We start from the raw sequence: 24,753 nt of genomic DNA on the forward strand, positions 1-24,753 counted from the left end.
TTTATAATGTAACTGGACCCTGTATTGTTATTTTCCCCTCAGCTCACTTTAAAATAGTTATAAAGGAGAAAGATATCTAAAAGCAATTATAGAGTAAGACCATTTTCCTTACTGTGTAATCTGCAAACTAGGTGTCCTGTTAGTTGCTTTTCATTTTACCTTTGTATGGCTTACTGCCATGTTTTACTTATAGAACAGTGTAATCTATGTAGTGGACCCAAAATGGCTGCCTCACATGGTACTCTCTTGTGTAGAATAAACAATGCATGGTTCTAAACTCTCCTAATATATTTGTCTCCCTAAGTATGTGTCATTTCTTCACCTTTTGAGAGAATTTATTTATTAAGACAACTTCAAGCAAAATATATTTAAAAAATAAATGTCTATTTTTATTTTAAGCAAAATGTAGCCTTTTTTGTTCTACTACTACTTCTTCTTCTTCTTCTTCTTCTTCGTCTTCCTCTTCTTTAAAAACACCACACCGTCTTTAAGAAAAAAGTTTATTAGTCAGGGTCTTCACCTGGGGGCGGCAGCCTTTAAGTTCTTTAGCATAGCTGCCGCCTTCCCAGGGCTTCCAGCTTCTTCACCTGGTGGGTGGCAGCTGTTAAGCTCTTTTGCATAGCACTTGGAGAACCACAATTGCCAGCATGTCCGGACATAAAGGGCCCCCTGGCACCTGTAAAGAAAATATTAAAATAAAAACACCACACCGTCTTTAATTTTTTTTTTATTAGTCAGGGTCTTCACCTGGGGACGGCGGCATTTAAGCACTTTTGCATGGCTACTGCCTCTCCAGGGCTTCCGCCGTCTTCACCTGGGGGGCCGCCGCCTCCCCAGGGCTTCCGTCGTCTTTCTCCGGCGTCTTCACTTAGGAGGCAGCGGCCTTTAAGCTCTTTTGCATGGCTGCCGCCTTCTCGGCTCTTCCAGCGTCTTCACCTGGTGGACGGTGGCTGTTAAGCTTTTTTTGCATAGCACTTGGAGAACCACAAGTGCCAGCATGTCCGGACATAAAGGGCCACTGGCACCTGTAGTCCACCTGTAAAAAAAATATTAAAATAAAAACACCACTCCGTCTTTAAAAAAAAGTTTATTAGTCAGGGTCTTCACCTGGCGGCGGCGGCCTTTAAGCTTTTTTGCATGGCTGCCGCCTCTCCAGGGCTTCCGACGCCTTCACCTGGGGGGCTGCCACCTCCCCAGGGCTTCCGGCGTCTTCACCGGGGAGGTAGCGGCCTTTAAGCTCTTTTGCATGGCTGCCGCCTTCCCAGGGCTTCCAGCGTCTTCACCTGGTGGGCGGCAGCCGTTAAGCTCTTTTGCATAGCACTTGGAGAACCACAAGTGCCAGCATGTCCGGACATAAAGGGCCCGCTGGCACCTATAGTCCACCTGTAAAGAAAATATTAAAATAAAAACACCACACCATCTTTAAAAAAAAGTTTATTATTCAGGGTCTTCACCTGGGGGCGGCGGCCTTTAAGCTCGTTTGCATGGCTGCCGCCCATCCAGGACTTCCAGCGTCTTCTTTCTTCAGGAGCTCTTCCGCCGTCGGACTGATGCCGATGCCTCGTGCTGACTTATATAAGTCAGCCGGAGGGGCCGGGGTGATGACGCAGCGAGCCGTGATTGGCTCGTGGTTGCCATCTTGAATTTAAAAAATTACGCTGAGGTGCAATTTTTTAAATTGGTACTGCTCCGCTGCCAAACTCTGCAGAATGGCAGTGCCACTAATACTCTCACTGCCACCAATGCCCACACCTCCGCGCACCCATATAGTGATGGCAGCGGATCCAGTGACGGATCCTCTGGCCAATCACTGTGGCCTCACTGACAGGGGCGTGCTTTCATGGGTTGAAAGCACGTCCCTGTATGAAAGCAGCACCTCTAATGGTGCCGCTTTCCCATGCATTTCCAATGGACTTTTAATGCCCATGGCTAGGCCCCCGCCCCACGCTCCCACACCCTTCCCCATTCACAATGGGAGGCACCACGATCGGTGCCTCCCAAACACATTTTAACAGGGATAATGATTAGATTAATATAAAGGAGATACTTATGACACAGAATACAGTATGTGTCATAAGAATCTTCTTTATATTATTTTAATCATTAATGACAAGGGAGGCACTGCCTCCCCTGCCTTCCCTGACTGCACGTCCCTGGTTTGCCCAGACCACCCGCCCACCAACTAACCTTGCCTAACCCAGTCTTCCCATCTGTCACCTCAAATCTGATATTTTGACCTATTTACCCGGCAGGAGAAAAACGCACCTATACGTCAATGGTGAGAGAGTGAAAAAAGAGAGCAAGAAATAAGTGGGGCATGGAGAGCCCACCGGGGCAATGCAGAGGTAAAGGCCCATGCTTAGGGGTGTGGCCTGCTGCCACAGAGGCTTGGCTAACATGGTACAGGCCCATGATAAATATATATAGTAAATACTGCTAGTGCATGCATGATAATGTACCAGATTAATAACTGCAATGCACTGTAGATAATATGTATAATGTACAATTCAAGTGCACAGACGGGACCTGATCCATAGACGAGGAGGTGGGCCCCCCGGCAGTAGGGCCCACCGGTGGCTTCCCCTGTACCCCTATGAGTTATGACTGTCCCCCTCCCCCCTCACTCCCTGAGTGGGAATGAGGGGGGAGGGGGACAGTCATAACCACCATAGCATTCATTTCTGACGCTAACAGGAATTACAACTGTACAAATGTAGCCATTCTCGTTGTGGCTACATCTTAAGGCGATTGCGCCTTGTTAGTCGCGACCGCACCGCGTACGTCTGGACATCTAAGACATGTGTGTGCCCCATTCACATGGATGGGGGTGGCAAATGCCGCAACTCGACATAGCTAGGCACAGGAGCGCATATTGCGTCGAGGGTGCACGTTTCCCTCAGAAGTAGCCATGATCAGCATGGCTACATCTGTATATAGTATTGGATAAAAATAAAAGTAATGATTAAAGCACAATTTAATTCTCTTACATCTCTACATATTAATAAAAATGAATCAGCGTGCAACACTGGTACACTGGGATTTAGGCAGGCAGAGAGAGAGAGAGAGTGTAAAGCACCCATCATATGTCTCCAATGGCCCATTTGCAGCCGCTTGTGGATGTTAAGTAATGGCACTGTCCCAGTAGGTGTGAGATTTTGTTTTTATCCAATACTATGCTATCCCCAAGGTCGTAAGTCATATATTATAATAGTCATGCTAAACATCTGCCGACGATTCAAAATAAGCTGCTCTTATCTTTGTCCAGTCACTAACCTTCTACCAGTGTGCTATGCCGTGCCAGGCCTCTGAAAGCATATGCAAGAGACAGCAACAGCATAGCCCTGACATAGGCAGTTTCCATTATGACATCAGCATGACCTCACACACCCCACCAGACCGGCTAAGACTGGTGATTTCTGGTTTGAGGCCCTTGTCTTTTACATGATTGACCTAAGGGAAATGTGACTTAAAATTATTACATGAGAAAAATTTTATTACTGCCATTTGCCGTCAGTTTTGCTCACTTAGTGGCATTTAATATTGTGATGTTTATTTTATATTTTACAAATAGAGCCTGATTCAGGTTGGATCGCAATCGCAATAAGCGATCCAACGGTAAAAATTGCTAAGAGGATCCGGGATCCTGCGCAGGGCCCATCCTGCGCATGCGCCTGCATTTTCTACGGCGCCCCACAGAAAATGCGATTGCTTCTGCCTGTCTATGAGGCAGAGATGGTCACGGGGGGGAGGCAATGCTCCATTTCAAAGACGGAGATGGAGTATTGCAGGGACGAGACTTCAAAACAGGGGCGGCAACGGAGAAACAGGGGGCGTAGTCGCGGCAGCTGCATGACATCACACGCAGCCGATGCTATCACAAAAATGGCTGTGGGTCTCATGCGGGCGCCTAACATGTGGGGCATACTAGCCCTGTGCTGGGCGTTCCCCCGCATGTCAGAGAATCTGATCATAAATGTGCTAAATTTAGCACCTCTAGGATCAGGTCTGAATCACCCCCAGGGAACAAAAAAAAGGCCCAAATTATGTGATTTTTGAAAACAAAAAAACAAAACCAGTCACGGCAGTTTGGCAAAAACCAAATACAAAGCCGGATGACGAATCAGGGCCAATTCCAAATCCAGCAAAAATGGTCCTGTGCACATCTCTAGTAATATTCTAATACCACATTGAGTTTGCTAGCATTGTATGCATAGGGATGTGCTGATATGAGACTTTCTCTTTAACTCCTGTTTTATTGAGTTTAATAAATTATTCCTGTAGTTTAGCTGTTCATTCAAAACTTGGGATCAGTGCTACCATATGGTCCCTACTGGTCTGCACATGTGCACTGATGTTGCTTGCAAACTGGTAGCTGCATTAGATGTTGTTGCATTCCACAGGAGGAGCTAGATGCATATATCCAGTTTTGCGATCCACATGGCACAGTTCGGGAGCACCAGTGCCACATTTTACACATGGTACCCTGAGGTTACCGGCAGAGAGGTACATCTCTGCCTGACCGATTACTTGACTTAAGTGTAATGTTTTTTTGTTGCGCTTTGACCTTTGGGGCCTTGTGTTAATATTGTTGCTATAGGATGTGATACCACTACCAGGCAGGCCATGTGGTCCAATTTAAACTACTGTACATGTACTTTGCTGTCTTTTTGTACATTATTCTGTTGGTATAAACATACTTGCCTACGCTCCCTCATTCTGCAGGAGACTCCCTGAAATAGAAGCAATCTACCAAACTCCCTGAATAATCCAGCAATCTCACTGATTGCACCTTAACCCCTGATGGGGGGTAAGGTAGAGAATAGAATATCAGTCGGTAAGAGTAATTCTAGAAAGGTACTTGTAAATAATGGTAAGTTACCATTAAAGCAAAAGGGCAAAGGAAATATTAACATAAAATGTCTGCTTGCGAAAGCAAGAAGCCTATCAGGTAAAATGGGGGAATTGGAATGGCATGTATCAAAAAATCAGTATGATATTATAGGTATTACGGAAACGTGGTGGGACGACTCTCACGACTGGGTTACTAATTTGGAGGGATATTCACTTCTCAGGAGGGACAGGGCTACCAAAATGGGAGGAGGGGTATGTCTCTTTGTAAAACCATCTCTAAAACCAAACTTAATATATGTTATTTACGAGGGGACTGGTGATAATGTGGAATCACTATGGGTTGAGATCACTAGTGGGGGCACTGAAATAAAGAAACTAGTCATTGGCACGTGCTACAAGCAACCAGATATTAGCATACGTGACGAGGAACTGTTCTCACAGCAAATTGAAAAAGCTACGGGAATGGGAGACATCCTAGTGTTGGGGAGACCTTGGGAAACAGTGATCACTATATGATCACATTCAGCATCAGTTTTAAGAAACATAGCTATAAGGAATCAACAAAAACATTAAACTTTAGAAAAGCTAACTTCAATATGCTGAGACAGGCACTAAACAACATTGACTGGAAAGTTTTGTTTCATGGTAAAGACACATCGGAAATGTGGGATGCTTTAAAAGGGTTGCTTGATAGCAATATTCACAAATTCATACCCTTGGGCAGTAAACGCAAGAGTAATAGACTCAAATCAATGTGGCTTAATAAGGATGTCAAAGAAGCAATGGCTAAAAAGAGGTGTTCTTTTAAAGCATTTAAAACTAATGGAGGGGAGGAGTCATTCCAGTATTACAAAGAATGCAATAAAAGATGCAAAAAAGTAATAAGGGCAGCTACAATTGTAAATGAAAAACAAATTGCTATAGAGAATAAAGCCAATCCCAAAGAGTTTTATAAATACATAAACATTAAAGGGTTAAAGAAATAGAACATAGGCCCATTAAAAGATGAACTGTGAGCCTTGGAAATGATGACAAAATAAAAGCGGATATACTGAACAGCTTTTTTTCACCAGGGAGGATCAGACGGTGTTAGTAGTGTATAACGACAGTGAAGGTAATGATTCTTGGCTAGTTGCTTGTTTAAGTGAGGAAATAGTCCTGGAGAGACTAAGCAACATAAAGATTAATAAATCACCGGGACCAAATGTTTTTTATCCGAGGGTTATTATGGAGCTTAAGGCACAGCTTGCAAGACCCTTATACTTGATTTTCTATAGTTCCATTAAATCGGGTATGGTACCGATGGATTGGCGTATAGCTGAGGTAGTGCCATTATTTAAAAAGGGTTCTAAAAATCATCCTGGGTACTATAGACCAGTTAGTTTAACCTCTATAGTGGGTAAAATATTGGAAGGAATTTTGAGGGATAGCATAGAGGATTATCTGCGGAATACCAAGTTTATTAGCAGGAGTTAGCATGGGTTTGTGAGGGACAGATCATGTCAAACTAACTTAATTAGCTTCTACGACGAAGTGAGCGATAATCTTAACCAGGGAAAAGCAGTGGATGTGGTCTATTTAGATTTTGCAAAAGCCTTCAATACAGTGCCTCACAAGAGACTGATCATCAAATTAAGGGAACTTGGCCTAGGATACACTGTTTGTACATGGATAGGTAATTGGCTGGATAACAGGGTACAACGTGTAGTGGTCAATGAGATGTTCTCCAGCTGGGCACTAGTAGTCAGCGGTATACCACAAGGGTCCATATTTGGTCCGATACTGTTCAATATATGTATTAATGACCTAGGAATAGGCCTGGGAAGCATAGTATCAATCTTTGCAGATGATACTAAACTGTGTAAGGTAATTAATTCAGAAATAGATGTGGAGTCTCTACAGAATGACTTATTTAAACTTGAATTTTGGGTGTCTAAATGGGGAATGAGGTTCAATATTGAAAAATGCAAAGCTATGCATTTTGGGATTAAAAACAAACTTGCATCCTATTCACTTAATGGGAAAAATATAGGGGTATCAGTAGTGGAAAAAGATTTGGGGGTTCTCATAGATAATACACTCAATAACAGTAGAGTGTCAAAATGCAGTGAAGAAGACAAGTAAAGTCCTTGCTTGCATAAAACGGGGTATTGAAACCAGGGACCAGGATGTAATCATGCCGCTGTACAAATCATTGGTACATCCGCATCTGGAATATTGTGTTCAGTTTTTGCACCATATTATAAAAAAGATATTGCAGAACTCGAAAGAGTTCAAAGGCGTGCTACTAAACTGATTAAAGGGTTAGAGACACTGGAGTACGAGGAAAGGCTAACTATGTTAAATATATATACTCTAGAAAAGAGGCGTCTAAGAGGAGATATTATTATTAATATCTTCAAATATGTAAAGGGTCATTACAAGGAGTTAGCAGGGGATTTGTTTATTAATAGAACTCTGTATAGGACACATGGACACTAACTGAGGTTAGAGGAGAGAAAATTCCATACAAAACGTAGGAAAGGGTTCTTCAGGGCAATAAAGATTTGGAACTCCCTGCCGGAGAAGGTAATAATGGCGGACTCTGTAAATGCATTCAAAATCAGATTGGACAGCATTCTAGCTGAAAAAAGTATAACCTGGGCAGAGTCAAGGTCTGCAGAAGCATGACCGGAACACCGTCAGTGCAGTGCTATATGCTGGAAGTCCAACTGCACTAAGTGAGTGTAATAATTCCACTCATACTGTATTTATTATTTATTTATTTATTAACAGTTTCTTATATAGCGCAGCATATTCCGTTGCGCTTTACAATTAGAACAACAGTAATAGAACAAAACTGGGTAAAAATAGACAGGCCCTGCTCGCAAGCTTACAATCTATAGGGAAATAGGCATAGATACACACGGATAGATGCTACCTATTGCATAATGGTCCACCAGATTGCTAGGTTCTTAATGGGTTGTATGATGATACCCCACAAAGTTATCCAAGTGTCAGGAGGGTGTGAGACTAAAGAAAGACAAGATATGTGATGTTATGAATACTCTACAGAGGATGTAATTAGATAGGGAAGCACTGAAGGTTATGTGGGTGGGTCTGGAATTTGATAGGCTTGTCTGAAGAGGTGAGTTTTCAGGGAACATTTAAAGATTTGGAGACTAGAGGCGAGTCTTACTGTGCGTGGGAGGGCATTCCACAGAGTGGGTGAAGCTCGGATAAAGTCCTGTAATTTTGAGTGTGAACAAGTAATGCGTGTGGATGAGAGACGTAGATCTTGTGCAGAGTGGAGAGGTCGGGTAGGGAGATATTTTGAGATGAGTGAAGAGATGTATGTTGGTGCAGTTTGGTTAATAGCCTTGTATGTGAGTAAAAGTATTTTATATTTAATACGGTAGAATACCGGTAACCAATGGAGGGACTGACAGAGCGGATCTGCAGACGATGAACGTCTGGCAAGGAAGATTAGCCTCGCAGCTGCATTCAAAATGGATTGTAGTGGTGAGAGCCTATGTTTGGGAAGACCGGTCAGGAGACTATTACAATAATCAATGCGGGAGATAATGAGAGCATGGATTAGAGTTTTTGCTGTGTCTTGTGTAAGATAAGGGCGTATTTTGGATATGTTTCTTAGATGTATGTAACATGATCTTGAGACAGATTGAATGTGGGTAACAAAGGACAGTTCAGAGTCAAGAATGACACCTAGGCAGCGAGCTTGTGGGGTAGGGGTGATTGCAGAGTTCTCAACAGTGATAGAGATATCAGGTTGGAAACTACTATTGGCCGGTGGAAATATAATTAATTCTGTTTTGGAAATATTAAGTTTGAGGTGGCGAGATGTCATCCAAGATGAAATGGCAGAAAGGCATTCAGTGACACGTCCCAATACAGATGGTGACAAATCAGGGGAGGATAGGTAGATTTGAGTATCATCCGCATACAGATGGTACTGAAATCCGAAAGAGTTGATTAGTTTGCCAAGAGATGTAGTATAGATAGAGAAAAGCAGAGGACCTAGGACAGAGCCTTGCGGTACTCCAACTGAGAGAGGTAGCGAAGGAGAGGTGGAATCAGAGAAACGAACACTGGAGCGATTAGATAGGTAGGATGAGAACCAAGAAAGGGCTGTGTCCTGAATACCTAGGGATTGTAGTGTTTGTATGAGAAGAGAGTGGTCAACAGTGTCAAAAGCAGCAGAGAGATCAAGGAGAATAAGTAGAGAGTAATGCCCTTTAGATTTAGCAGTGACCAAATCATTCACTACCTTAGTCAGTGCTGTCTCTGTGGAGTGTTGGGCACGAAATCCTGACTGAAGTGGGTCCAGTAGGCTGTGTGAGTTAAGAAAGTGTGTGAGGCGAGTGTAGGCAAGTCTCTCCAGTAGCTTGGAGGGGCATGGGAGCTGAGAGATGGGATGGTAGTCAGAGAGAGAGTTCGGGTCAGAGTTTTTTTATTTCAGAATGGGAGTAATCACTGCATGCTTGTATAGAGAAGGAAAGATACCAGTAGACAGGGAGAGATTACAGATTTTCGTTAAGGTTGGGATGAGCACAGTAGACAGAGCTTTACTAATTTGTGAGGGTATAGAGTCAAGGGGAGAGGTATTAGAGTAGGCAGATGAAAAGAGTGCAGATACTTCATCTTCATTTGTAGGATCAAAGGAAGAGAAGGTGTTAGAGGGTTCAGGCAGAGAATTGAGCAGGTCACTTGCTGTGGAAGAGCATACCATTTCATTTCAGATCTTGTCAATCTTGTCCTTGAAATAGGAAGCAAGATCTTGCGCACTGACAGTGGCTGGTGGGTTAGGTGAGGGAGGGACAAGAAGTGATTTAAATGTATTAAAAAGTCGCTTGGGGTTAGAGGCTTGAGCAGAGATGAGAGATTGAAAATATGTTTGTTTGGCAGTGTCCAGAGCATTACGATAAGAGTGGTAGGTGGTCTTATATGTGAGAAAGTCACTTGAACTACGAGATTTACGCCACTGGCGTTCAACTTTTCGTGAGAGTTTTAAAGTGTCTAGTGTATTTAGAGTGCCACGGTTGACATCTAAGTCTACGTGGAGTGTGATGGGTAACTGGAGCCACTTCATCAAGTGCTGTTACTAGAGTTTGGTTAAGGTGTGACACAGCAGTCTCTGTAGACTTTAGGGACATGGAGTTTGAAGTAATGGAGGAGAGCATGCATGTGATAAGGTTATGATCTGAGAGAGGGAAAAGAGTGTTAGTGATTTCAGAAACAGAGCATAGTCTGGTGAATACAAGATCAAGGCAGTGGCCCTCCTGATGAGTAGGGGAGTCAGTCCATTGGGAGAGGCCAAGAGAGGAGGTTAGAGAGAGTAGTTTAGAGGCATGGGGAGATTGTGGACTGTCAATAGAGAGATTGAAATCACACATAATGATGGTGGAGATGTCAGAGGATAGAAAGTGAGGGAGCCAAGCTGAAAAATCTTCCAGAAACTTTTTGGGTTGCCCAGGTGGGCGATAGATAGCTGCAACACGCAGAGAGAAAGGGGTGAAAATCCTAATAGAGTGTACTTCAAAGGATGTAAATGTGAGTGAGGGAACAGGTGGTAAAACGATGTGCGTGTAAGATTTGGACAGTAATATTCCAACACCCCCTCCTTTGAGGTTACCAGGCCTGGGGGTGTGTGTGAAGTGGAGGCCACCATGTGACAGTGCTGCAGGGGAGGCAGTGTCTGATTGTGTGAGCCAGGTTTCTGTTATAGCCAGCATACTGTATAGTCATTTTGGACAGGTTGGTATTGGGTGACCGGTGGTTGGGAGACTGGCGGTCACCATACCGACGCTGGGATTCCGTCTGTCAGATGGCCAGCAGGGGGGGTTTCGGCCAGCACAACAAAGACCCTTGCGGGCTCATTGCACTTGCCACAGGTTCTATCCCACTCTATGGGAATAGTCCCTGTTGCTCGGCATGCCAACTGGCGGGCTAGTCAGTGTTCATGATGCCAGCGCTGGTATTGTAACCACATCCTTTTTGGACTTGAGGAGCCTGCACACTGCAAGCATCTGTTTGTTCATTTATTGTTCCTCTCCCTGATGTTAGATCGAGACCATACATACCTCAGTCCTTTTCTAGGTCACTAAGCTATACAACAGTGAAAATGTGATATAAATTCATACAATAGTTTTTGTGTGATGCCAGAACGTACAGACACAGTCTAAATTTCTCTTTTTTTTGCCTCCATGGTCCATAAACAGTCCCTAGAAGTATAATTCTCAATAAAAAAATGTCTATGTACAGACACAACCCTTACAGTTTTATTATGTGTATATATTTTTATTGTAGGGTGTCCCTATTTATCTTTGGCTATGTAAGGCTTTGTGTGAACCCAATTTCCACTGTTGTTATGTTGTTTATTACTGTTCCAGTGTTTCAATGATAACCTCATTTAAGGACAAAACGATGAAAACTAGTGTGCCCTGAGCAGTCTCCAGGTGTGCCGCCATAGAAGCACATCCAGGCTCGTCAGTGTTTTGCTGTTACTGAGACCCTGGTGGGTTTAGTGGTTGCAGAGCCAGTTCTTATTTTGGACCCGGGCAGTGTTGGGCTTATCTGGCTTTCTCAGATGTGGCTCAGGCATTACCTATGGAGAAGCTGTAACATGACATCATAGGACATGCAACAGCACCATGCATCACCATTATATTTGAATGTGCCTTGGCAATACTTAAATCTTGTTCAGTGTGCCGCGAGATGTAAACGGTTGAAAATCTCTTTGCTGCAGTGTCGTCACCATGTTGTTATAAAAACAACAAAAGACGAGCATTGGTAGAGGGGCTGCTGGAGGGGCCTGTCAGAAGCCCCAGTTTGCTACCCCTCCCCAGTATGCCTGTGCTGTAGCCAGTGTCAGTGGCGCCGTCTTCATGGTGATTTCTTTGGGAAGATGGCACTGCACATAGAAAGCAAAGACTCTGGCACTGCTCCTGATTGGCTTCTGGTCCATGAACACGGACCGGCACCTGATTTAAGATACCCGTGACATCGCCGTAGACCGGACTGGGGAGCAAGAGAGGTGTGCGCTGTGCTCTCCTGCCCTCGCTGCAAGCAAGGTGGTTGGGCCGCAAAAGGACCCCTGCCCACGGGCCACAAAAGGATGCGGTGGGAGCTGCGAGTTTGACACCCCTGCCCTAGAGTTTCAGAATTTCTGTCACGGCACCCCAAGACCATAGTTTCTTAGTGAGAAATTTAGAAAAAAATATAAAATGAAGTAAATAGTGTTTATAATATGTCAACCTTAGGTTCAGTTATGTGGTGAAGGACTGGTTTTGCCGATTAAATTCAGTATAAGCAATTTGAATTGTTCATGGACCACCAAACTACGGCACCACTACAAGGCCTCCCCTATCCCCCCCTTCCCACCTTTCCCAAGGAACCCCAGGGTCTCAAGGCCCCCTGTATGGAAACTACTGCCATAAAATAAACTTATTTTTATAACTACATGTAATACACCTTAGATCTCAGTTCCTTTAAGGTTTTATATCCTTGTATACAGTAAACTACACATATTTGAAAATCCTACACCAGGCACAAGTAATAATTCAGATGCGTTGTTGACCGGCGGCCGGAATCCTGGTGGTCAGCATACCGATGACGGGGTCCTGACTGCCAGCATGCCGTGAGAGGGGCAAGCAAAACGAAGCCCCTTGCTGTGGGCTTCACGCTGCGAGCTTGGTGGCTTGCTGTGCTCACCACAGGTTGTATTCGCTCTCTATGGGTGTCATGGACACCAACTAGTGGGAATAGTCCTCCGCCCCACTGACGGCATTCTGTGGCCGGGATCCCGGTGGTGGTATGCTGACCGCCGGGATGGTGACTACATCCCATTTAGATGACTATGTGGGAGTTTTAGCATTATTATCCTATCTGTATATAAAAAGTGTTGAAAGGGGAGAGCGCTACTGCGCAGATTCCATACTGTTCCCTCAGGAAGGCTTCACTCCCTGTACCAAGATGGCTGCTGATCTAAATCCTGCACATAAATGCGGCGGCATCTTGTCAATGTCTTAGAGCATTACTGTGGGAGACAGTAATTTTTCACTTAACTCCTCAGAGACCTGAGATTATCAGAGATCCACAACACTTCCAGTGATCCTGCCGAATAACACCCCTCTCATCTCAACCTCCGCTCAGTGAGAACCAGTGTATAACAGTGATTAAGTGGGGTTCATAGAAATATTTTATGCAATTCACAGTATGAGCTTACCATCTTCAGAGTGTTGGAGAATTATTATACATTTTTATTTTTTGGTCAGAGAATTTTTTTTTATTATTTTATAATGTAACTGGACCCTGTATTGTTATTTTCCCCTCAGCTCACTTTAAAATAGTTATAAAGGAGAAAGATATCTAAAAGCAATTATAGAGTAAGACCATTTTCCTTACTGTGTAATCTGCAAACTAGGTGGCCTGTTAGTTGCTTTTCATTTTACCTTTGTATGGCTTACTGCCATGTTTTACTTATAGCACAGTGTAATCTATGTAGTGGACCCAAAATGGCTGCCTCACATGGTACTCTCTTGTGTAGAATAAACAATGCATGGTTCTAAACTCTCCTAATATATTTGTCTCCCTAAGTATGTGTCATTTCTTCACCTTTTGAGAGAATTTATTTATTAAGACAACTTCAAGCAAAATATATTTAAAAAATAAATGTCTATTTTTATTTTAAGCAAAATGTAGCCTTTTTTGTTCTACTACTACTTCTTCTTCTTCTTCTTCTTCTTCTTCTTCTTCCTCTTCCTCTTCTTTAAAAACACCACACCGTCTTTAAGAAAAAAGTTTATTAGTCAGGGTCTTCACCTGGGGGCGGCAGCCTTTAAGTTCTTTAGCATAGCTGCCGCCTTCCCAGGGCTTCCAGCTTCTTCACCTGGTGGGCGGCGGCTGTTAAGCTCTTTTGCATAGCACTTGGAGAACCACAATTGCCAGCATGTCCGGACATAAAGGGCCCCCTGGCACCTGTAAAGAAAATATTAAAATAAAAACACCACACCGTCTTTAAATTTTTTTTTATTAGTCAGGGTCTTCACCTGGGGACGGCGGCATTTAAGCACTTTTGCATGGCTACTGCCTCTCCAGGGCTTCCGCCGTCTTCACCTGGGGGGCCGCCGCCTCCCCAGGGCTTCCGTCGTCTTTCTCCGGCGTCTTCACTTAGAAGGCAGCGGCCTTTAAGCTCTTTTGCATGGCTGCCACCTTCCCGGCTCTTCCAGCGTCTTCACCTGGTGGACGGTGGCTGTTAAGCTTTTTTTGCATAGCACTTGGAGAACCACAAGTGCCAGCATGTCCGGACATAAAGGGCCACTGGCACCTGTAGTCCACCTGTAAAAAAAATATTAAAATAAAAACACCACTCCGTCTTTAAAAAAAAGTTTATTAGTCAGGGTCTTCACCTGGCGGCGGCCTTTAAGCTTTTTTGCATGGCTGACGCCTCTCCAGGGCTTCCGACGCCTTCACCTGGGGGGCTGCCACCTCCCCAGGGCTTCCGGCGTCTTCGCAGGGGAGGCAGCGGCCTTTAAGCTCTTTTGCACGGCTGCCGCCTTCCCAGGGCTTCCAGCATCTTCACCTGGTGGGCGGCAGCCGTTAAGCTCTTTTGCATAGCACTTGGAGAACCACAAGTGCCAGCATGTCCGGACATAAAGGGCCCGCTGGCACCTGTAGTCCACCTGTAAAGAAAATATTAAAATAAAAACACCACACCATCTTTAAAAAAAAGTTTATTATTCAGGGTCTTCACCTGGGGGCGGCGGCCTTTAAGCTCGTTTGCATGGCTGCCGCCCATCCAGGACTTCCAGCGTCTTCTTTCTTCAGGAGCTCTTCCGCCGTCGGACTGACGCCGATGCCTCGTGCTGACTTATATAAGTCAGCCGGAGGGGCCGGGGTGATGACGCAGCGAGCCGTGATTGGCTCGTGGTTGCCATCTTGAATTTAAAAAATTACGCTGAGGTGCAATTTTTTAAATTGGTACTGCTCCGCTGCCAAACTCTGCAGAATGGCAGTGCCACTAATACTCTCACTGCCACCAATGCCCACACCTCTGCGCACCCATATAGTGATGGCAGCGGATCCAGTGACGGATCCTCTGGCCAATCACTGTGGCCTCACTGACAGGGGCGTGCTTTCATGGGTTGAAAGCACGTCCCTGTATGAAAGCAGCACCTCTAATGGTGCCGCTTTCCCATGCATTTCCAATGGACTTTTAATGCCCATGGCTAGGCCCCCGCCCCACGCTCCCACACCCTTCCCCATTCACAATGGGAGGCACCACGATCGGTGCCTCCCAAACACATTTAAACAGGGATAATGATTAGATTAATATAAAGGAGATACTTATGACACAGAATACAGTATGTGTCATAAGAATCTTCTTTATATTATTTTAATCATTAATGACAAGGGAGGCACTGCCTCCCCTGCCTTCCCTGACTGCACGTCCCTGGTTTGCCCAGACCACCCGCCCACCAACTAACCTTGCCTAACCCAGTCTTCCCATCTGTCACCTCAAATCTGATATTTTGACCTATTTACCCTGCAGGAGAAAACGCACCTATACGTCAATGGTGAGAGAGTGAAAAAAGAGAGCAAGAAATAAGTGGGGCATGGAGAGCCCACCGGGGCAATGCAGACGTAAAGGCCCATGCTTAGGGGTGTGGCCTGCTGCCACAGAGGCTTGGCTAACATGGTATAGGCCCATGATAAATATATATAGTAAATACTGCTAGTGCATGCATGATAATGTACCAGATTAATAACTGCAATGCACTGTAGATAATATGTATAATGTACAATTCAAGTGCACAGACGGGACCTGATCCATAGACGAGGAGGTGGGCCCCCAGGCAGTAGGGCCCACCGGTGGCTTCCCCTGTACCCCTATGAGTTATGACTGTCCCCCTCCCCCCTCACTCCCTGAGTGGGAATGAGGGGGGAGGGGGACAGTCATAACCACCATAGCATTCATTTCTGACGCTAACAGGAATTACAACTGTACAAGTGTAGCCATTCTCGTTGTGGCTACATCTTAAGGCGATTGCAACTTATTAGTCGCGACCGCACCGCGTACGTCTGGACATCTAAGACATGTGTGTGCCCCATTCACATGGATGAGGGGCGGCAAATGCCGCAACTCGACATAGCTAGGCACAGGAGCGCATATTGCGTCGAGGGTGCACGTTTCCCTCAGATGTAGCCATGATCAGCATGGCTACATCTGTATATAGTATTGGATAAAAACAAAGGTAATGATTAAAGCACAATTTAATTCTCTTACATCTCTACATATTAATAAAAATTAATCAGCGTGCAACACTGGTACACTGGGATTTAGGCAGGCAGAGAGAGAGAGGGTAAAGCACCCTTCATATGTCTCCAATGGCCCATTTGCAGCCGCTTGTGGATGTTAAGTAATGGCACTGTCCCAGTAGGTGTGAGATTTTGTTTTTATCCAATACTATGCTATCCCCAAGGTCGTAAGTCTTATATTATAATAGTCATGCTAAACATCTGCCGACGATTCAAAATAAGCTGCTCTTATCTTTGTCCAGTCACTAACCTTCTACCAGTGTGCTATGCCGTGCCAGGCCTCTGAAAGCATATGCAAGAGACAGCAACAGCATAGCCCTGACATAGGCAGTTTCCATTATGACATCAGCATGACCTCACACACCCCACCAGACCGGCAAAGACTGGTGATTTCTGGTTTGAGGCCCTTGTCTTTTACATGATTGACCTAAGGGAAATGTGACTTAAAATTATTACATGAGAAAAATTTTATTACTGCCATTTGCCGTCAGTTTTGCTCACTTAGTGGCATTTAATATTGTGATGTTTATTTTATATTTTACAAATAGAGCCTGATTCAGGTTGGATCGCAATCGCAATAAGCGATCCAATGGTAAAAATTGCTAAGAGGATCCGGGATCCTGCGCAGGGCCCATCCTGCGCATGCGCCTGCATTTTCTACGGCGCCCCACAGAAAATGCGATTGCTTCTGCCTGTCTATGAGGCAGAGATGGTCACGGGGGGGAGGCAATGCTCCATTTCAAAGACGGAGATGGAGTATTGCAGGGACGAGACTTCAAAACAGGGGCGGCAACGGAGAAACAGGGGGCGTAGTCACGGCAGCTGCATGACATCACACGCAGCCGATGCTATCACAAAAATGGCTGTGGGTCTCATGCGGGCGCCTAACATGTGGGGCATACTAGCCCTGTGCTGGGCGTTCCCCCGCATGTCAGAGAATCTGATCATAAATGTGCTAAATTTAGCACCTCTAAGATCAGGTCTGAATCACCCCCAGGGAACAAAAAAAAGGCCCAAATTATGTGATTTTTGAAAACAAAAAAACAAAACCAGTCACGGCAGTTTGGCAAAAACCAAATACAAAGCCGGATGACGAATCAGGGCCAATTCCAAATCCAGCAAAAATGGTCCTGTGCACATCTCTAGTAATATTCTAATACCACATTGAGTTTGCTAGCATTGTATGCATAGGGATGTGCTGATATGAGACTTTCTCTTTAACTCCTGTTTTATTGAGTTTAATAAATTATTCCTGTAGTTTAGCTGTTCATTCAAAACTTGGGATCAGTGCTACCGTATGGTCCCTACTGGTCTGCAGATGTGCACTGATGTTGCTTGCAAACTGGTAGCTGCATTAGATGTTGTTGCATTCCACAGGAGGAGCTAGATGCATATATCCAGTTTTGCGATCCACATGGCACAGTTCGGGAGCACCAGTGCCACATTTTACACATGGTACCCTGAGGTTACCGGCAGAGAGGTACATCTCTGCCTGACCGATTACTTGACTTAAGTGTAATGTTTTTTTGTTGCGCTTTGACCTTTGGGGCCTTGTGTTAATATTGTTGCTATAGCATGTGATACCACTACCAGGCAGGCCATGTGGTCCAAATTAAACTACTGTACATGTAGTTTGCTGTCTTTTTGTACATTATTCTGTTGGTATAAACATACTTGCCTATGCTCCCTCATTCTGCAGGAGACTCCCTGAAATAGAAGCAATCTACCAAACTCCCTGAATAATCCAGCAATCTCACTGATTGCACCTTAACCCCTGATGGGGGGTAAGGTAGAGAATAGAATATCAGTCGGTAAGAGTAATTCTAGAAAGGTACTTGTAAATAATGGTAAGTTACCATTAAAGCAAAAGGGCAAAGGAAATATTAACATAAAATGTCTGCTTGCGAAAGCAAGAAGCCTATCAGGTAAAATGGGGGAATTGGAATGGCATGTATCAAAAAATCAGTATGATATTATAGGTATTACGGAAACGTGGTGGGACGACTCTCACGACTGGGTTACTAATTTGGAGGGATATTCACTTCTCAGGAGGGACAGGGCTACCAAAATGGGAGGAGGGGTATGTCTCTTTGTAAAACCATCTCTAAAACCAAACTTAATATATGTTATTTACGAGGGGACTGGTGATAAAGTGGAATCACTATGGGTTGAGATCACTAGTGGGGGCACTGAAATAAAGAAACTAGTCATTGGCACGTGCTACAAGCAACCAGATATTAGCATACGTGACGAGGAACTGCTCTCACAGCAAATTGAAAAAGCTGCGGGAATGGGAGACATCCTAGTGTTGGGGAGACCTTGGGAAACAGTGATCACTATATGATCACATTCAGCATCAGTTTTAAGAAACATAGCTATAAGGAATCAACAAAAACATTCAACTTTAGAAAAGCTAACTTCAATATGCTGAGACAGGCACTAAACAACATTGACTGGGAAGTTTTGTTTCATGGTAAAGACACATCGGAAATGTGAGATGCTTTAAAAGGGTTGCTTGATAGCAATATTCACAAATTCATACCCTTGGGCAGTAAACGCAAGAGTAATAGACTCAAATCAATGTGGCTTAATAAGGATGTCAAAGAAGCAATGGCTAAAAAGAGGTGTTCTTTTAAAGCATTTAAAACTAATGGAGGGGAGGAGTCATTCCAGTATTACAAAGAATGCAATAAAAGATGCAAAAAAGTAATAAGGGCAGCTACAATTGTAAATGAAAAACAAATTGCTATAGAGAATAAAGCCAATCCCAAAGAGTTTTATAAATACATAAACATTAAAGGGTTAAAGAAATAGAACATAGGCCCATTAAAAGATGAACTGTGAGCCTTGGAAACGATGACAAAATAAAAGCGGATATACTGAACAGCTTTTTTTCACCAGGGAGGATCAGACGGTGTTAGTAGTGCATAACGACAGTGAAGGTAATGATTCTTGGCTAGATGCTTGTTTAAGTGAGGAAATAGTCCTGGAGAGACTAAGCAACATAAAGATTAATAAATCACCGGGACCAAATGGTTTTCATCTGAGGGTTATTATGGAGCTTAAGGCACAGCTTGCAAGACCCTTATACTTGATTTTCTATAGTTCCATTAAATCGGGTATGGTACCGATGGATTGGCGTATAGCTGAGGTAGTGCCATTATTTAAAAAGGGTTCTAAAAATCATCCTGGGTACTATAGACCAGTTAGTTTAACCTCTATAGTGGGTAAAATATTGGAAGGAATTTTGAGGGATAGCATAGAGGATTATCTGCGGAATACTAAGTTTATTAGCAGGAGTTAGCATGGGTTTGTGAGGGACAGATCATGTCAAACTAACTTAATTAGCTTCTACGACGAAGTGAGCGATAATCTTAACCAGGGAAAAGCAGTGGATGTGGTCTATTTAGATTTTGCAAAAGCCTTCAATACAGTGCCTCACAAGAGACTGATCATCAAATTAAGGGAACTTGGCCTAGGATACACTGTTTGTACATGGATAGGTAATTGGCTGGATAACAGGGTACAACGAGTAGTGGTCAATGAGATGTTCTCCAGCTGGGCACTAGTAGTCAGCGGTATACCACAAGGGTCCATATTTGGTCCGATACTGTTCAATATATGTATTAATGACCTAGGAATAGGCCTGGGAAGCATAGTATCAATCTTTGCAGATGATACTAAACTGTGTAAGGTAATTAATTCAGAAATAGATGTGGAGTCTCTACAGAATGACTTATTTAAACTTGAATTTTGGGTGTCTAAATGGGGAATGAGGTTCAATATTGAAAAATGCAAAGCTATGCATTTTGGGATTAAAAACAAACTTGCATCCTATTCACTTAATGGGGAAAATATAGGGGTATCAGTAGTGGAAAAAGATTTGGGGGTTCTCATAGATAATACACTCAATAACAGTACAGTGTCAAAATGCAGTGAAGAAGACAAGTAAAGTCCTTGCTTGCATAAAACGGGGTATTGAAACCAGGGACCAGGATGTAATCATGCCGCTGTACAAATCATTGGTACGTCCGCATCTGGAATATTGTGTTCAGTTTTTGGCACCATATTATAAAAAAGATATTGCAGAACTCGAAAGAGTTCAAAGGCGTGCTACTAAACTGATTAAAGGGTTAGAGACACTGGAGTATGAGGAAAGGCTAACTATGTTAAATATGTATACTCTAGAAAAGAGGCGTCTAAGAGGAGATATTATTAATATCTTCAAATATGTAAAGGGTCATTACAAGGAGTTAGCAGGGGATTTGTTTATTAATAGAACTCTGTATAGGACACATAGACACTCACTGAGGTTAGAGGAGAGAAAATTCCATACAAAATGTAGGAAGGGGTTCTTCAGGGCAATAAAGATTTGGAACTCCCTGCCGGAGAAGGTAATAATGGCGGACTCTGTAAATGCATTCAAAATCAGATTGGACAGCATTCTAGCTGAAAAAAGTATAACCTGGGCAGAGTCAAGGTCTGCAGAAGCATGACCGGAACACCGTCAGTGCAGTGCTATATGCTGGAAGTCCAACTGCACTAAGTGAGTGTAATAATTCCACTCATACTGTATTTATTATTTATTTATTTATTAACAGTTTCTTATATAGCGCAGCATATTCCGTTGCGCTTTACAATTAGAACAACAGTAATAGAACAAAACTGGGTAAAAATAGACAGGCCCTGCTCGCAAGCTTACAATCTATAGGGAAATAGGCATAGATACACACGGATAGATGCTACCTATTGCATAATGGTCCACCAGATTGCTAGGTTCTTAATGGGTTGTATGATGATACCCCACAAAGTTATCCAAGTGTCAGGAGGGTGTGAGACTAAAGAAAGACAAGATATGTGATGTTATGAATACTCTACAGAGGATGTAATTAGATAGGGAAGCACTGAAGGTTATGTGGGTGGGTCTGGAATTTGATAGGCTTGTCTGAAGAGGTGAGTTTTCAGGGAACATTTAAAGATTTGGAGACTAGAGGCGAGTCTTACTGTGCGTGGGAGGGCATTCCACAGAGTGGGTGAAGCCCGGATAAAGTCCTGTAATTTTGAGTGTGAACAAGTAATGCGTGTGGATGAGAGACGTAGATCTTGTGCAGAGTGGAGAGGTCGGGTAGGGAGATATTTTGAGATGAGTGAAGAGATGTATGTTGGTGCAGTTTGGTTAATAGCCTTGTATGTGAATAAAAGTATTTTATATTTAATACGGTAGAATACCGGTAACCAATGGAGGGACTGACAGAGCGGATCTGCAGACGATGAACGTCTGGCAAGGAAGATTAGCCTCGCAGCTGCATTCAAAATGGATTGTAGTGGTGAGAGCCTATGTTTGGGAAGACCGGTCAGGAGACTATTACAATAATCAATGCGGGAGATAATGAGAGCATGGATTAGAGTTTTTGCTGTGTCTTGTGTAAGATAAGGGCGTATTTTGGATATGTTTCTTAGATGTATGTAACATGATCTTGAGACAGATTGAATGTGGGTAACAAAGGACAGTTCAGAGTCAAGAATGACACCTAGGCAGCGAGCTTGTGGGGTAGGGGTGATTGCAGAGTTCTCAACAGTGATAGAGATATCAGGTTGGAAACTACTATTGGCCGGTGGAAATATAATTAATTCTGTTTTGGAAATATTAAGTTTGAGGTGGCGAGATGTCATCCAAGATAAAATGGCAGAAAGGCATTCAGTGACACGTCCCAATACAGATGGTGACAAAAAGTGTGTGAGGCGAGTGTAGGCAAGTCTCTCCAGTAGCTTGGAGGGGCATGGGAGCTGAGAGATGGGACGGTAGTTAGAGAGAGAGTTCGGGTCAGAGTTTTGTTTTTTCAGAATGGGAGTAATCACTGCATGCTTGTATAGAGAAGGAAAGATACCAATAGACAGGGAGAGATTACAGATTTTCGTTAAGGTTGGGATGAGCACAGTAGACAGAGCTTTACTAATTTGTGAGGGTATAGAGTCAAGGGGAGAGGTATTAGAGTAGGCAGATGAAAAGAGTGCAGATACTTCATCTTCATTTGTAGGATCAAAGGAAGAGAAGGTGTTAGAGGGTTCAGGCAGGGAATTGAGCAGGTCACTTGCTGTGGAAGAGCATACCATTTCATTTCAGATCTTGTCAATCTTGTCCTTGAAATAGGAAGCAAGATCTTGCGCACTGACAGTGGCTGGTGGGTTAGGTGAGGGAGGGACAAGAAGTGATTTAAATGTATTAAAAAGTCGCTTGGGGTTAGAGGCTTGAGCAGAGATGAGAGATTGAAAATATGTTTGTTTGGCAGTGTCCAGAGCATTACGATAAGAGTGGTAGGTGGTCTTATATGTGAGAAAGTCACTTGAACTATGAGATTTACGCCACTGGCGTTCAACTTTTCGTGAGAGTTTTTGTAAGTGTCTAGTGTATTTAGAGTGCCACGGTTGACATCTAAGTCTACGTGGAGTGTGATGGGTAGCTGGAGCCACTTCATCAAGTGCTGTTACTAGAGTTTGGTTAAGGTGTGACACAGCAGTCTCTGTAGACTTTAGGGACATGGAGTTTGAAGTAATGGAGGAGAGCATGCATGTGATAAGGTTATGATCTGAGAGAGGGAAAAGAGTGTTAGTGATTTCAGAAACAGAGCATAGTCTGGTGAATACAAGATCAAGGCAGTGGCCCTCCTGATGAGTAGGGGAGTCAATCCATTGGGAGAGGCCAAGAGAGGAGGTTAGAGAGAGTAGTTTAGAGGCATGGGGAGATTGTGGACTGTCAATAGAGAGATTGAAATCACCCATAATGATGGTGGAGATGTCAGAGGATAGAAAGTGAGGGAGCCAAGCAGAAAAATCTTCCAGAAACTTTTTGGGTTGCCCAGGTGGGCGATAGATAGCTGCAACACGCAGAGAGAAAGGGGTGAAAATCCTAATAGAGTGTACTTCAAAGGATGTAAATGTGAGTGAGGGAACAGGTGGTAAAACGATGTGCGTGTAAGATTTGGACAGTAATATTCCAACACCCCCTCCTTTGAGGTTACCAGGCCTGGGGGTGTGTGTGAAGTGGAGGCCACCATGTGACAGTGCTGCAGGGGAGGCAGTGTCTGATTGTGTGAGCCAGGTTTCTGTTATAGCCAGCATACTGTATAGTCATTTTGGACAGGTTGGTATTGGGTGACCGGTGGTTGGGAGACTGGCGGTCACCATACCGACGCTGGGATTCCGTCTGTCAGATGGCCAGCAGGGGGGGTTTCGGCCAGCACAACAAAGACCCTTGCGGGCTCATTGCACTTGCCACAGGTTCTATCCCACTCTATGGGAATAGTCCCTGTTGCTCGGCATGCCAACTGGCGGGCTAGTCAGTGTTCATGATGCCAGCGCTGGTATTGTAACCGCATCCTTTTTGGACTTGAGGAGCCTGCACACTGCAAGCATCTGGTTGTTCATTTATTGTTCCTCTCCCTGATGTTAGATCGAGACCATACATACCTCAGTCCTTTTCTAGGTCACTAAGCTATACAACAGTGAAAATGTGATATAAATTCATACAGTAGTTTTTGTGTGATGCCAGAACGTACAGACACAGTCTAAATTTCACTTTTTTTTTGTCTCCATGGTCCATAAACAGTCCCTAGAAGTATAATTCTCAATAAAAAAATGTCTATGTACAGACACAACCCTTACAGTTTTATTATATGTATATATTTTTATTGTAGGGTGTCCCTATTTATCTTTGGCTATGTAAGGCTTTGTGTGAACCCAATTTCCACTGTTGTTATGTTGTTTATTACTGTTCCAGTGTTTCAATGATAACCTCATTTAAGGACAAAACGATGAAAACTAGTGTGCCCTGAGCAGTCTCCAGGTGTGCCGCCATAGAAGCACATCCAGGCCCGTCAGTGTTTTGCTGTTACTGAGACCCTGGTGGGTTTAGTGGTTGCAGAGCCAGTTCTTATTTTGGACCCGGGCAGTGTTGGGCTCTTCTGGCTTTCTCAGATGTGGCTCAGGCATTACCTATGGAGAAGCTGTAACATGACATCATAGGACATGCAACTGCACCATGCATCACCATTATATTTGAATGTGCCTTGGCAATACTTAAATCTTGTTCAGTGTGCCGCGAGATGTAAACGGTTGAAAATCTCTTTGCTGCAGTGTCGTCACCATGTTGTTATAAAAACAACAAAAGACGAGCATTGGTAGAGGGGCTGCTGGAGGGGCCTGTCAGAAGCCCCAGTTTGCTACCCCTCCCCAGTATGCCTGTGCTGTAGCCAGTGTCAGTGGCGCCGTCTTCATGGTGATTTCTTTGGGAAGATGGCACTGCACATAGAAAGCAAAGACTCTGGCACTGCTCCTGATTGGCTTCTGGTCCATGAACACGGACCGGCACCTGATTTAAGATACCCGTGACATCGCCGTAGACCGGACTGGGGAGCAAGAGAGGTGTGCGCTGTGCTCTCCTGCCCTCGCTGCAAGCAAGGTGGTTGGGCCGCAAAAGGACCCCTGCCCACGGGCCACAAAAGGATGCGGTGGGAGCTGCGAGTTTGACACCCCTGCCCTAGAGTTTCAGAATTTCTGTCACGGCACCCCAAGACCATAGTTTCTTAG

This window comes from Pseudophryne corroboree, chromosome 1 (assembly GCF_028390025.1).
Source record: "Pseudophryne corroboree isolate aPseCor3 chromosome 1, aPseCor3.hap2, whole genome shotgun sequence".
Taxonomy (NCBI): Eukaryota; Metazoa; Chordata; class Amphibia; order Anura; family Myobatrachidae; genus Pseudophryne; species Pseudophryne corroboree.